Genomic DNA, 15,165 nt, shown 5'->3' with positions numbered 1-15,165 from the left:
GGCTACACATGCTTCCTGGTTTCTTATTTTTCTTTGGTGTATTTTTGGCGGTTGGCAAAGCAGCTTAGAGGTGCATTACCGCCACCAACTGGACTTTTTCAGCAGTTCTGGGGTGGTCCTGGGCCCTATCAAGAGTACGGAGAGCGGTGTCCACTGTACTTTCGGCTTTTGAGCAAGTTTCATCTTCAGGCAAATCAGCAGCGCCGGGCGACACCCAATATGAAGGAGGATGCGCTCTCAATGGCGCTGTTCCTTGGGAAATGGACGCTTGGACTTGAACTTCAAGTTCAAGTTCAAGAGATTATTTGTCACATACATATACATACGGATTAACTGGAAAAACTCTGATGATGTTTATGTTTTCTGTGTAAATGTTGTTTGGTTCTATGTTTAATTGAGATGCCAAATGCCCCCCTCTCAAGAAATTTACCAAGTTTTAATATCTTCTTATAGTTTTAATAGCCAGGACTTCTGCTCTGTGAGGAAAGTGCTGTAGGTAAGTTTAATTTAGGAGGATTTGAATCTATATTAAATACAACACAGACAATTAATCATATTATATTATTATAGAACCCAGAATCGTGTGTGTCTATGCAGCTGCGGAGCTCGGGGATAAGTCCTGTACACTCACCAATGGACACCTCACACACACACACACACACACACATACACACACATACACACACACACACACACAAACTTACATACAGGCTGACTCATCACAGGCACACACACATCACCAGCCCCTGCTATGAACACACCCTCAACACCCTCCTGATTACATACCTCTCCTTTTCTCCCTCATTTACTGCCATAGCTATGACAGGAAGAGGCCACGTGCCGAACTTCTTTTCCAGTTTTCCTAGACTTAATTAACTCTGTTTTGTTAATACATGTTGTCATCTGGCGTTTCTATGTTTATGTTTTTCCATGTACATGTTGTTTGTTTCTATGTTTATGTTTTTCCATATACATATTTGTTTCTATGTTTATGTTTTTCCATTTATATGTTGTTTGGTTCTGTGTTTATTTGTCTCGCTGTGGTGATTCTCCACCTCTTGGAGTAGTGATTAGTTGTTAGAATACAAAAACATGGTAAGATGGTTCTCCAAAGAGGGGGTTTGGTGGCGTTTCTGTTTAACAAAAAGCTGTGCTCTTGTCATCCTATAGGTCGTCCACAGGATAGAGTTATTGCAGCAGTTTTTGATGATTAAAGAATGAATAAAAAGTGGCATTGCAGGTTGAGAAGTTGAACTCCACTTGCAGACTGTCTCCGTCCTAAATGCAATGGCCACGGGGTGCTAATCCAAACAGCAACCGACAGCTGGCCCACCCCTTCCCAGGAGCCGGCAGGAGGACCAGCCCTGTGTCTGGCACCAGGACCCATGTGGGCTTTGCCAGGTTCCCAGACCATCCTGCCGCCCTCGAAGAGAATGTAGGAGGGTCTGCTACGTCCGCCCCCAGGACCCACAAGGGATTCAGCGGGACCCTGGCACCTCTCGATGGCCTGGTGGGGAACGGCCAGGGCTCCTCTGGGATCAACCTGTGGTTTCACTGGATGCTGCCGTCCCCTCTCTGTCCCCTGTTAGCTCCCAGGGCAGTGCCACCACGGGCCCACAGACACCTGCTCAAATGCCTGGGCAGGGGTGCTGGTGGTGTGGGCCACCCGACCATGTTCAGCAGGACTGCCCCATGATGGAGATTGGACAGGTGGTTCATGTTTGCTGGTCTACCGAGCCCCACCCCCGGTTGGGAAGGGACCTACAACGTACCAGTAAGAGTACAAGGGGGTAGACATCGGGCTTTGCTGGGCTATGGCTGTTCTCAGATGAAGGTCCAGCAATGCCCAGTGACCAGGGGCTTTGGCGGAGGCGTCACAGGGGGAGATTCGGTGTGTGTGAATATTGACATGTATCTGTTGGTGCTGCTTGAAATTCGTTACAAGGGGGGACAGCATAAGATGAAGCTACGGTTAGCTCCCAGTTGTTGCACCCCCTGATTTTGGGTAGGATTTAACACTTTAATGAGGGAGGCCTGGGAAGCGCTCACCGTCGGTAGGGAAATGTGAGTGTTGAGTGGCGTGCGGTGATGCTAAGGAGTCAGTGGTTGCTACCAGTTCAGGAGCAGAGGAGTCCCCACTTGGGTCTTCCCCAGTGCCAGTGGTCTCCTCCACAAATGGTTTTCCGCAAGACCAGTCGGAGGATACCGTACATGTGGCCTTTGAGCAGACAGTTTAAATGCGCCCGTACACTGCGCTCACTCACATGTATTTCTCTGTGATTAGGGACAGGTTCTCTGGTTATCCAGTGAACTGTAACACTCAGTCAGGAGAGGAAATGACTCAGTTGTTGGTTCCGAAAAGCCGCTGGGAAAGCTTTTCCAGGCAGCTCACCATTGTACCACTGCAGCGGATAATGGCCCACCTCTATTGGCCGGGTATTTGGGCAGATGTGCGTAAGTGGTGCGCTGCGTGTCCCGAGTGGCAATTAGTCAACCCCCCAGCTACACCAACCACACTGTTGAAGTCCGTAGTGGAGGCGCTGTTCGAAAGACTCGCTATGGATCTCATCGGGCCATTAGACCACAGTGCTCTCAGGTATTGCTTTGTGTTGGTCCTGGTGGATTATACAACCCCAAGTCGGTGCCATTGCCTAGTATTACAGCCAAAAGTGTGGCGCAGGCACTGTTTCAGGTCATATCTCGAGTCGGGATTGCAAAGAAAATCCTGACTGACTAGGGCATTTCCTTTATGTCACCTACACTTTACAATCTATTGGGCGTCCACTCAATTCCGACCAGCGTGTACAGACTGAAAGACCTGGTGGAGCAGTTCAATAAGATGCTGAAGTACATGGTTCGTAAGTTTGTGCATGACAATAGCGTAGTTGGGATAAATGGTTGGAGTTTGTTGATGGTTGGTTGGGGTTGTCAATTATGAGGTTGAGTGGTCAGACAGGGGTGTAGCAACTCAGATTTACCACCCTAACCTCCTAAATGAGTGGCAGGAGAAGATGTCCGTGACTCTGGCCACGACTGTGATCGCGGGGGATGAGTTGGTGCCGGAGGTTCCAAAAGCGACCGATCCCAGTCCAGCCCTGTGTAGTAAAGCATCTCTCGCCTGGCCAGGGTGCAGACATGGCCATGTTAGAGCTACGCTTCTCTGATGTCCTCTCCCCCATGCCAGGCTGCACGTTGCTCACACAACACAACATGGAGACGACCCCAGGGGTAAAAGTACGCTCCCGATGTATGAGCTGACCGAGCACAAAAGCAAAATCGTGCAGGCAAGGTTAGAGACCATGCTGGACATGGCCATGATCTCAGTCTACAAGTGACTGGTGTAGCCCCATCATGCTGGTAGGTAAGCCCAATAGGTCGGTCCAGTTCTGTGTAGACTACCAAAAGGTGAACGCTCTGTCAAAATGTGACACATACCCAATGCCCTGGGTCGGCAAGCTACTGGACCAGGCACGAGTACATTTTTCAGGACACTGGATTTAAGGGCTACTGGCAGATCTCCTTGTCTCCACAGTTCAGGGAAAAGTCAGTTTTCTCCACTCCATACAGGTTGTATCAATTTGTCACACTTCCGTTTGGGTTGTTTGGGGCCTCAGCCTCAGTTGGGGCAGCACATGCAGCATATGGGGGCATTAGAGTCTCTGAGTCTCTGAGGTAGATGGGGCTCATGGCCAACCCAAAGAAGTGTATGGTTGGACGGAGGGAGGTACAGTATCTGGGGTACCACTTGGGTGGAAGACTGGTGCGATCCTAGATAGATAAAACTGCTGTGGTCGCAGTCTGAGACCCAAGACAACAAAAGAGGGGAAGCAGTTCTTGGGGCTGGCTGGGTACTACAGGAGGTTTGTGGCTGACTTTTTAGACCTGACCAGCCCTTTGTTTGATTTAACTCGAAAGGGTGGGTCCGATCCGGTCGAGTGGACGGAGAAGTGCCAGCAGGCGTTTGAGAAGGTAAAATTAGGTCTCTGTGAGAAGCCAGTGCTATTTAAACCAAAAAATTCTCTCTCTTTCTGCCTGCAAACTGATGCGTTGGACAGAGGGCTGGGGGCAGTGTTGTTCCAGCAGGTGGAGGGCGTCGACCGGCCAGTGCTGTACATCAGCAGGAAGCTCTCCGAGAGGGAGACGAAGTGCAGCACCGCAGAGAAGGAGTGTCTGGCCATCAAGTGGGTGATCGGCATGTCGGTGGTCGGCACATTGGTCGATAAGGGAAGACCCGCATTATTTCACAGTAAGGGGGCGTGGCGATTCAAGATTCAAGAGGTTTATTCGTCACATACATATACATACTTTCATACATATATGCAGTGAAATGTAATGCAACGCTCCTGGTGATTACACACAATATGTCAGAGGAAAATTTCTTTCTACTAGACCAACTAACTGATTCCTAAAACGTAATACAGTAAGTCGAATACTTATAGAATAAAGTAAAAATATAGAGAATAAAATAAAATTAAATTAAATGGAATAGATAAAGGGAATAGGCTTACGTATATGGGATAGGCAATTATGTATATACAGATATGTGCATTGAAGTGGCATGTGAATAAAGTGAGGTAGTGTTTGTGGGATAATACAGCACAGTATACAACAGTACAGCGCAGCAATACGGTAACACCGAACAACCCAGAACAGTGACACAGTATGCGGTACAGTATGCTACATACAGTACAGTAAGGTAGTGGAGCCTATGTGTGTGGCTCAGTGAGGACCCCTGGTGAGGTCAGCACTGACAACGGGTTGCGAACGCTTGTGTAGTAAATACTGACCAACTGCAGGAACGAGACTGAGAACGGTGATGTGTGATGAGAAGCTTGACGCTGAGACACCGCACCCGCAGAGCACACACCATGGTATTGTACGCAGCGTATAATAACAACTGGTCGGAGAGCTGGTCGTGAGTCTGAACAGTACCTGTATGTTTAAATGTTTAAATATTGTTACATCGGTAATTCTTGCTCTGTAGATGTGAAGGAAACTTCATGTTCTGTATCCTTGTGGTGTGGGGGTGGTGTGGTTTAACCTACCACACCTGGCCTTTGTATAGGTAATTGGGCCCGGAATCTGTGTGGCTGTACGCCTCTCCCTTGTTAGAGCAATCAATGAGCAACAGGTAAACCCCCCATTCCGCCACACACAGTAGAAGAGCCCTTATCATGACATGCTTTGCATCTGCTCCGGGCTTGTTCCAACTTACCCATGAGGTGTCTTGAAATGTGTGGCGTCCCAGGACAGTGCCCATTGTATAAAATAATAATTATTAACAAACGGTGCCAGGGGTCTCAAGAGAGAAAGACAGAACCCATTGTCAGGGGTGAATGTGGTGAATGTGTGAACGGTGACCTATGCAGAGGAATCAGAGTTGTCTCTGGCTTAGCATAAAAGCACCTGCCTGAGTCTCATTCGACAGAGAATTCATCCGGCTCGGGTCTCTCCTGGACATCCATGGCAAGTCCAGTCTGATGCTGTACTTTTGTAATAAACCTATTATTTTACTCAAGTCAGCATCAGCGGTACCTCCTTCTTCATCAACACATCAAATTCATCAAGAAACTACAAAGTGGCGTCACAAACTAGGATCTGTTGGGCCTCACCTGCCGATGCTGCCTGCTCCAGCAAATTACCACTCTCAGGGTTACCTCACAAAATTGAGCTGTGTGTGGTTCTTGAGGCAGCAGTATTTTTGGCAGATACACTGCACTGACAAGAGCATATTGTGCGGAGATGGAGATGATGTGTTGTTGTCTGAAGTGAGTTTCCGTCTAAATTGGGGTTTATTAAGTGGTAAAAGACGTAAATATGGGGAATAAGAGAATAATGAACAAAGAAAGAGAGAATTAAGTTGAAATAGAGAATAGAGATGAGAGAAATAAAAGATGAAGTTAAAAGTAAAAGATAAATGCTTAAAAGATGTGGAAAAAGTAGAAGTAAAAAGTAATTGTAGAATGGCAGAACTAGTAGCCAAAAGCTATTTAAATAACCATGCAAGATTAATGGATACAGGGACCGTATCTCCTTAAAAAGTAAGACATGTGGACATTAAATGCTGCGTGAAAGTTGGCCGAACGAAAATATAATATAGTCAAATCTAGGTAGGAAAAACAAAGAGGAAATAACCCTGGCCAGGGGAATTGACTCAAAATAAAATTATATGAATGAAGATGAAAAAGATGAAAAGTGAAAAAGAGATAAAAGTTAAAAGCCTAAATTAAGATGAAAAAGGCTGAAAAGTGAAAAAGCGATAAAAGTAAAAAGTCCAAAGTAAGATGAAAAGTGAAAAAGTAATAAAAGTTAAAAGCCTAAATGAAGATGAAAAAGGATGAAAAGTGAAAAAGCGATAAAAGTAAAAAGTCCAAAGTAAGATGAAAAGTGAAAAAGTAATAAAAGTTAAAAAGCCTAAAGTAAGATGAAAAAGATGAAAAGTGAAGCAAAAAGAGTTACAAGTTAAAGGCTTAAAGGATGAAAAATAAAGTTTGAGGAAAAAATGGGGAAAAGCAGGGCTAAACCAGCCTAAGAGAATGAGTGCATATTGAACATGCATGCTGAAAGAATCTGATTAAAAGGATAATTTGTTAAAAGTTTGGCCAAAGTGAAAATCTTGATGAAATTAGAAAAGTATACATGAGTCGACGTTAAAGTATAAAGTCAAGCGCTGTTGAAGTTTTTGGAGAATCTGATGTACTGCTGGACAGATATGTCTTTTTCTTTTTGGTGTGTGCCTGTGCCTGTGTGTGTGTGTGTGAGTGTGCCGGCTAAAGAGGTGTGAAGAGATTTGTGTATTGTTCGTGTATATGTATAAATTATATATAGAATACATGGGTTATTAAATAGGTATACATATGGGGTGAGCAGTTAAATAATACATAAAAGAAACATTTCTTGTCCCTTTAGTGATAAATATATACAGTATGAGCCTGTTTATGGACTTTGTAAAGCTGATAATAAAGATTATGAGCCTTTCTTAAAGGACAAAATAAAATAAAATAAAATAGGAAAATAGAATCAAAATAATTAATTAGAGGCGATATTAGATTGACTAATATACTCTTTAGATTTAAATGCGTTGTATGAATATAGGTAAACATTGCTTTATTTCAAATGCACGAGAAATAAAAAAGCTGATAATATATGTCTCATTGAATTGTATTATAGTATGTCTAAGAATTTAGAGTGGTCTTAAGACACTAAACTCTTGTGTTGTTCTTTTTGTTTTTTCTTTCTTCCTCTCCTTTACTTTGCTGAGTGGGAGCTGGGGGAAAGACAGAGAAGATGGAATGTGTCTGAATTGGATCATTCAAGGGGCAGATGACAAGACATCTGGCAGTTCTTCACAGACACCGGAGCTTGCAGATGACAACGCATAGAAATTCTGAATCTCGTGAATCAGGCCAGTACGGATTATCCACAAACTCTTTGTAATAGACACCTGCATTTACCTACATGTCCGTACATCTAGTTATAACCTACATGATTGCTTGTTCTCACATATAGGATTACAGTAGTTCTTTTTCTTATATTGCGTTTGCAATTAGATAGCAAGAGACTTGGCAACGGACTGACTAATCAAGGTATTAGCCTAATTAATGGAGCATTATTGATTTGATTAATCACATGCGGAAAAACTGATTTGATTTAAATTCGGTTGAGTGCTGTGAATATTGTTTTCATTATCTGTGTATGGTTTATCTTGATTGAGGCTGTTTTCAGTGTGAACATTGATGGACATTTTGATAATTGAAGATAAATGAGTATGATCAGATGTTTCAGATATTGATCAAGTGAAGTTGCTTTTATGAGTGGGAAGCTATTGGTCTCCTTTGGGGTTGGAAAATTCAGTTGTTTTTGGTTGAGTGTGAGTGCTTTATAAATAATTTTTAAATAAATCAATTAGATTTACAATAAAAGAAATGGATACAAAAATTACAAAAGTAATCACTCCCGTTGATGTAGTGCGAAAGAATAATCCTTTTATTAAAGATATTGCAAAAATATCAGGAAAATGGAGCAAGCAGTGGCCTGACATTGAACAACCGTGGCCAGGTGAAGGAACTCTTAACTCTTAATGGTTCGAAGCTGCAAAGGAAAAAAGAGAACAAAGTAAACAAGAAATAAAGAAAAATTAAAAGAAAGCAGAAAAATTGATGGAGAAGATTACCGCACCCTTCTCACATACAGCATCCGAAAGAAGCCCCTGCCTTTTGAGAAGGAGGTGAAGTTCACTGATGTTTATCCCCAGCTCCCAGTGATTACAACGGAGGGCAACTATATCTTCAAAGATGAGGATGAGCAAATAATAGAGACGGGCAAGGCTACAACAACCATAAAGATGTATCGAAGCTCCAACAGTACCAAGAGAAGGAACCATTTGGGAAGTAGACAACAAGTCAGAAGCCTGGAAATAGGAGAAGAGAGTGTGAGTGACTCAGACGAAGCTATTGGAGGATACGACTCCGCAGTCAGACGGACGTTGGCTAAAGCGTAGAAAAAAGGAGATCGACCAGTGAGGAAAATGGCTCCGGGAACAGACGACATGGATGAGAGTGAACAGGCTGAAAGTGATGAAGAATCGGAGAAAGAAGGTCCTTCCTGTTTTCAACCGTTAGCAGCCAGTACAAGGGTAGGAGATGACAGACGCATGGTTTTAAGAGAGATTGAGAGGAGTATAGACAGATGCCTCAAGGACATAAGTGACTCCACCTGTTCAGAAGTTCAACAAATATTGGAAAAACAATTACACGATTTGCAAACAAAGGAGAAGAAATTATAGAAGAAAAAGCCTCAAAAGTCAGACACTTTGAGGCATGGACTATGGCCAAGAAAAGGAAAGAGACCTAACAAAATGTGTCCATTGATAATTCGAGGACCACATTTAGAGTTCAAGCCTTGGCAGAATACAGACATGTCTAACATACTTGAAAAGTTACCCACTCTTCAAGATGGAGCACATCCGTGGATCTCAAAGCTGGAAGAGGTTTTGGTGGGAACACAGCCTGCCATGGGAGATATTAAGAGACTTCTGGCTAGCCTTATTGGAGTCCCAGCGATGGAGGAGATCCTGCAGGCGGCAGGCCTTAACAGATACAGTATGTGGCAACTGCAGTGTATGACCCAGAATTGTTTGCTGCAAGCAGAGGTCGGATGTGGAGAGCATTGAGCGATGCATTTCCAACAAACGCACACCCGGACAACATCTTTGTTGAGTCATTGGGCCCACAAGAAAACCCAAGAGCTTATGTGTCAAGGGTTCATCAAGTGTGGGGAAATATCACAGGAAATGATCCAGATTTGAATCAAATGGAGAAATCAATTCTCCCAGCCAAAATACAGAAGGGGCTGCCTATTCAAGTGAGGAGCAAATTGGCAGAAGTGGTTGGTCTTGGAAGCATGACCAAAGGTGTTTATATGGATCACATAGCACATCAAGTGGAGCTATATCGGAAAAAGGAGCATGACCAGAAGGAACAGGAGACTTTCAGAAAACTCAACCAAATACAGTTGGTGGATAAGAAGAATGAGGATAAGAAGGCCAAAGAGAAGGTTTATAGATGAGCTGAACAGAAAGAATTGTAGGTAGATAATGCACTGCGGCGCCCCCTTACAGGAGCAGCCGAAAAAAGAGGATTCTTGGTGGTGGAATGAGGAAGTAAAGGAGCAGCTATGAAGATAAACACTGATGATGATCTTGATAAAGAGCGTGACATTGAGAAAAGTGTGCCACATATGACTTTAATGGTGGCTGAAGGATTTGAGCAGAAGCATATAGGAGAAAGGATGGAAGAAGCTACAGTATTGTCAAGAAAAAGTAGCTTATTGGGGTCAAACAATAACCCATTGACACAGAAGCATCATGTTCAGATGATGAAATTGCTGCATGCAATGATGAAGCCAAAGGAAATAGCTGTAGCTAAGTGTGCAGCACACAAAATGGACACGTCAAGAGCTACTCAAGGTAACAAAGCAGCGGATGAGGCTGCAAAAGCAGTTACAGGAGCAAACAAAACAGGCAAAGTTCTTCTTGTCACCCATGAAGTGGACTTGGAAGATAAAATCACGCTCAGAGATGTGATCTCGAGGCAAGAAGCGGTGTCAGCCGTAGATAAACAATCATGGTTGGAACGAGGGGCCACACAATAGTCTACTGGTCTGTGGAGAAATCATGAAGGACTGATGGTAGCACCCCCGACCTACTAGGTTTGATGATTCAGGAAGCACATGGGTTAGCCCACGCTGCAAGGGGGGAGGTAAGAAGTAAAATCACAAAAGAGTATGGATTTTGGGCACCGTACTTGCTTGAGCAAATTGATTATGTCATAGGCAGATGTACAATCAGTCTTAAAAACAATGTTCGGAGGGGTGTGAAGAGTCCACCCGGTCACATTCCAACTGTGACAGGTCCCATTCGTGAGTTGGTCGTGGATTTTGTTGACATGATAAGACCAGTAGGAGGTAAAAGATGCATGTTTGTGGACATGGATAGATTTTCACGATGGACTGAAGCATGTCCAACCAAGCGTAAAGATGCTCAGTCAGTTGCCAAGCCAAGTTCTTGTGTCGCAAGGTCATAAGCCGGTGGGGACTTCCAGATCGCATATCTTCAGATAATGGGAAAGAGTTCGTGGATAAAACAGTAAAATTATTCTGCAGAAACTGGGAATTAAACAACATCTAGCAGCTGTTTATCATCTGCAAAGCCAAGGTGTTTGTGAAAAATTTAATGGTGTGCTGAAAAATTGCATAGTTAAAATCTGTCAGCACACAGGAGTGAATTGGGTAGAGATGTGTAGTTAGGAGTTAACACTAGTACAGAAATATCCATTCTGAATATCTGATTCCGTCATAGACTCAATAATAATTTAAACTGAGAAAATGCATGGACAAAGGGGGGAAAAGGAAAATGTTAATCATATATTGGAACAATGTTAAAACCGTAATGCAAAAGCGAAATTATTATACTGTATTTGATGTGTGTGCAAGATACTGGCGGGTGAATTTTTCTTCCAGGACCAGTATGAGGTTGGCTGTGTCCGGAGATCTTAACAGCCTAATGGACATGAACACTCAAACATGGATATTCAAAAATGGAGGATGAAAATGGACGACGGACCCTGAATGAAGACATCATGATCAGGAGTGTTGAGTGAAATATCATTAAAAGTTGATGGTGTTAAAAAGCAACAGTTCAAAACATACATATGTGTTATGCAGGTTTTTATAATATTGGAGTTTGTTTCTTACAATGTAACCTGTATTATTGATGAAAAGTCTGTACTCTACAGTAGATGTTTTTAACAAGACATATTACTTTGATTTAGTATTGTTTTCTTTGAAGTTTTCCATAACAGGGTGAAATGAATATATTGGGACCTCAGGTGTTTTGTTTTTGTGCGGGGTTTTGAGGGACATTAATCATAGGCAGGGAAAGGTTCATTGGAAGGTCTGATGGGTCGTCCAGCCTGACTTTGGACAACATTTTAGATTTATTTCTGAGGTTCTGAATGTATGCATTTATATGTAACATCCTGTACAGTTGTCTAAACCCTTCTTCTGTGCTGTTAATTGATTTGGAGTGCAATTGGTGGTTGCCTCGGGCAGAGGAACCGTTAGAGAATTTTCCTGTTTTGATTGTTTGTTGAAAGAACTAAGAAAGGAAGCTGCCAGATGGGTTTTTTGCTCTCACACTCCACAAATTTATTGTATTGCTACGACTAAGCATGTTCAGAAGGGTATAAATATAATCAGTTTGTTTGTGAGTAGGTGAGTTCTATTAGGCCAATTAACGTCGTAACATTCACGAATCTTCTCTCTGTCGAGACTTTGTGTAGTCTCGAAGGGGGGGAAATATGAGGTGTCTTGGAATGTGTGGCATCCCAAGACAGTGCCCATTGTATAAAATAATAATTATTAACAGACGGTGCCAGGGGTCTAAAGAGAGAAAGACAGAACCCATTGTCAGGGGTCCCGGTGATAAGGGAGGTGAAAATGTAAACGTGACCTATGCAGGGGAATCAGAGGGTCAACGTTGTCTCTGGCTTAGCATAAAAGCACCTGCCTGAGTCTCATTCGACAGAGAATCCATCCGGCTCGGGTCTCTCCTGGACGTCCTTGGCAAGTCCAGTCTGATGCTGTTCTTTTGTAATAAATCTATTATTTTACTCGAGTCAGCGTCAGCGGTCTCTCCTTCTTCATCAACACATCAAATTCATCAAGAAACTACACCCACTCTCTACAATAACACTGGTGTGTTTTCAACCCAATCGCCTGTGTCTCTGTGTGGGAAGGCCCTGGAAACGCCAGTTCTCTTTTGATGGATATTTTGGTTTGTTTAAGGTGTAGGAACCCTATTTTAGAGTCCAGTGTTTTATTATGTTAAGGTATAGGAACCCTGTGTCAGAGTCTGTCGTTTTAGGTATGGAAACCCTGTACGGAAGGGACGGTGATTTAAGCGGCCACACCTGTATTGGGATCAACAAGCAACAGGTAAAACGTCCATCCCCACACACTCTGGAAACCCCACTCGGATGGCATGTGGCATGCAAACCTGCCACAATCATATAACGAACGTGAAAATCTCTTAAGCTTGTGTTCACCACAGACCTTATTTTGGTTATCTAACCAAAAACCAATTTAAAAAACCATTGACTTTCTAATGAGGGACCTGGAAGTGCAGAAATGTTTACAAATTTTCCGGTTTTAGGACTCATTCCTGCAGCACTCTATGGTCCAAACGCCTTAAAATGTACAAATTAGATGTATTAAAGCGAACATCGAATTAGATGTTTTAGTCCAATCCGCGTTCCATAGGTTAACAACATGTTAACATGTTGTTCGCACACTAAAGTGTAATCTCAGAGATCAATTTCATATATTTTTGAGCCATTTAGCCACTTGTCCAGTTTGAATGGGTCACTGTCATGAGTTCCCATTGGCTGCTGAGCACTATGGTTTAACCATTTCTCTTAGCCTTGGGGTCGCCTAACACAATTTAACATGCTAAGGATCCAATGCAATCCTGCAATGGGGCAACATCTCTGCCTTGGTCAACGTCCAGCCACACTGCAGCACCTCTGCCTGGGTCAACGTCCAGCCACACTGCAGCACCTCTGAAAGAAAGAAAGAGTCTTTATTCATCACGCAACACACCACACTATAACACATGCTTGCACACACACACACATGCTTTGATGGTGGCCGGTGAAATGGATTCTCTGCTTTTGACCCATCCTGGCTTGTCCTTCCTCCGGGGGCACAGCCAGGAGCAGTGGGCAGCATACGTGGACGCGCCCGGGGACCAGGTGATAATGTCCATCGCTGGTCAGACGATGATGGGTGCATGTTCTTACTGACGTGAGGTGGAGGAAACCCCATGTGAGCACGGGGAGAACATGCAAACTCCACACAGAAAGGCTCCTATTTGGGAGATAACCCGCCGGAGCACGGTGCCAACAGCGCCACAGGCGGGAATCGAACCCAGGACCTTCTTGCTGAGGCAGCAGTGCAATGCACTGCTGCCTCTAATAACTAATCTAATAACTAATCTTGGTGTATTTAAATATTTGTAATATACTGTATATACTGTAATATGATATATTACAGTATATATAGTATTCATAAATTTATAATTAGATTTTTAATATATAGTTTTCATATAATGATATTTTGTGAACTACGAGCTGGAAAAATAAGTTGTACATGGTTGTTCAACTACTTTATAACAGTAATGTAAAAAGAACCAATTAGTCATTAAAGTTTGGGTTTCAATTACATAGAACACATAAAATTATCATCTAAAAAAGTCCTTTTGTGACATGAGAAAATAAATGTATGGAATAGTCCTAGGTCCAAGACCAGACTAGAGCATGTCACTTAATGCTGGAAGTTATCTCATATGGATGTATTTGTTATTATGGTGGTAGTTGTTTCACCCTACGCTGTGAAGTTTTGTTGCTTTATTTTATTATAGATCACAGTAGCGTATATGCATGCACAGATATGCATTTCCCCCGGGGATTAATGAAGTACCTACCTACCTATACACGCTTTCATTTTTATTTGCCCTCCCTCTCGCATTTATTAAGCTCTATAGCAGAAACTTTGACCTTACATTATTGTCTTTCACCAGAAGAATACAGAATATTACACACTTTCAATTAAAACTATCACAGTTGTTCCATTGGCAGCTTCACACTTAAAAATCAGCTTTTAGATGCATAACTGCTGGAACATGTTACATATTCAAAATGAACCATAGGTTAATTTAAACAAGGCAGTTGAAGGACCAGGTTGGACGACAGAGTAAGTGCTTCTCAGGCATGTACCCAGGTACGTACACACTTGAAAAGTGTATCAAGCGTGTACAAATGTGTACAGGTCCATATGTGTGTCTGTGCTGTTATGTATGTTTTGTAAATCATAAATCTCTCAGTCGGCCAATACTCCCGCATAACTGACCTCAATGGGACGGGAGGCACAGATACGACAATGGTTTGGTTAGTACAGGTTTGAATAAGCATTCCAGTTGACACAATATCAATGAGACAGGAAAATAGGAATGTATAAAATAGACCTATGAAGAGTCAAATATATAAATATGCTGTCTGATTTGACTTGACTTGATTTCATATTGAAAAAAAGAAATGTTCATAGCCTATGCTACTATAGCCTAATTAAACAATAGAAATGAACCTCAACAATAATGGTTTACAAAGCTTGGGCTTCACTTGAAATTCTGAAACACTAGGCTACAGCAGTAGGCTCATTTGTAATTTAAACTAGATCAACCAAAATTGGCTAGCTAGCATAATTGGACACACTGGGTCAACCTTTACAACTCAAACACAAAGAAATATCCTGTAGCTGCAGGCAGCGATCCAGGGGAGTCGGCTGTGGTGTGGATAAGGTGTGGTTTGAGCAGCCACACCTGACCTGGGTCTGGGTAATTGGGGCCCAAGATCAGAGTGGCTGTACACCTGTTGCTCGTGATTGGTCTAACGAGCAGCAGGTAAAACCCCCAACACACACTCAGGAGAGGAGCCCTTGTCATGACACATGTCCATCTGCTCCAGGGCTTGTGCCACCTCGCCCACTCTCTACAATAAACATGTGTGTCTGCAACCCCTGTGTCTCTGTGCTGGACTGCAGACTTCATTC

The sequence above is a fragment of the Zeus faber genome, assembly GCF_960531495.2.
Source record: "Zeus faber genome assembly, chromosome: 4".
NCBI lineage: Eukaryota > Metazoa > Chordata > Actinopteri > Zeiformes > Zeidae > Zeus > Zeus faber.
Note: the sequence above shows the minus strand (reverse complement) of the source record.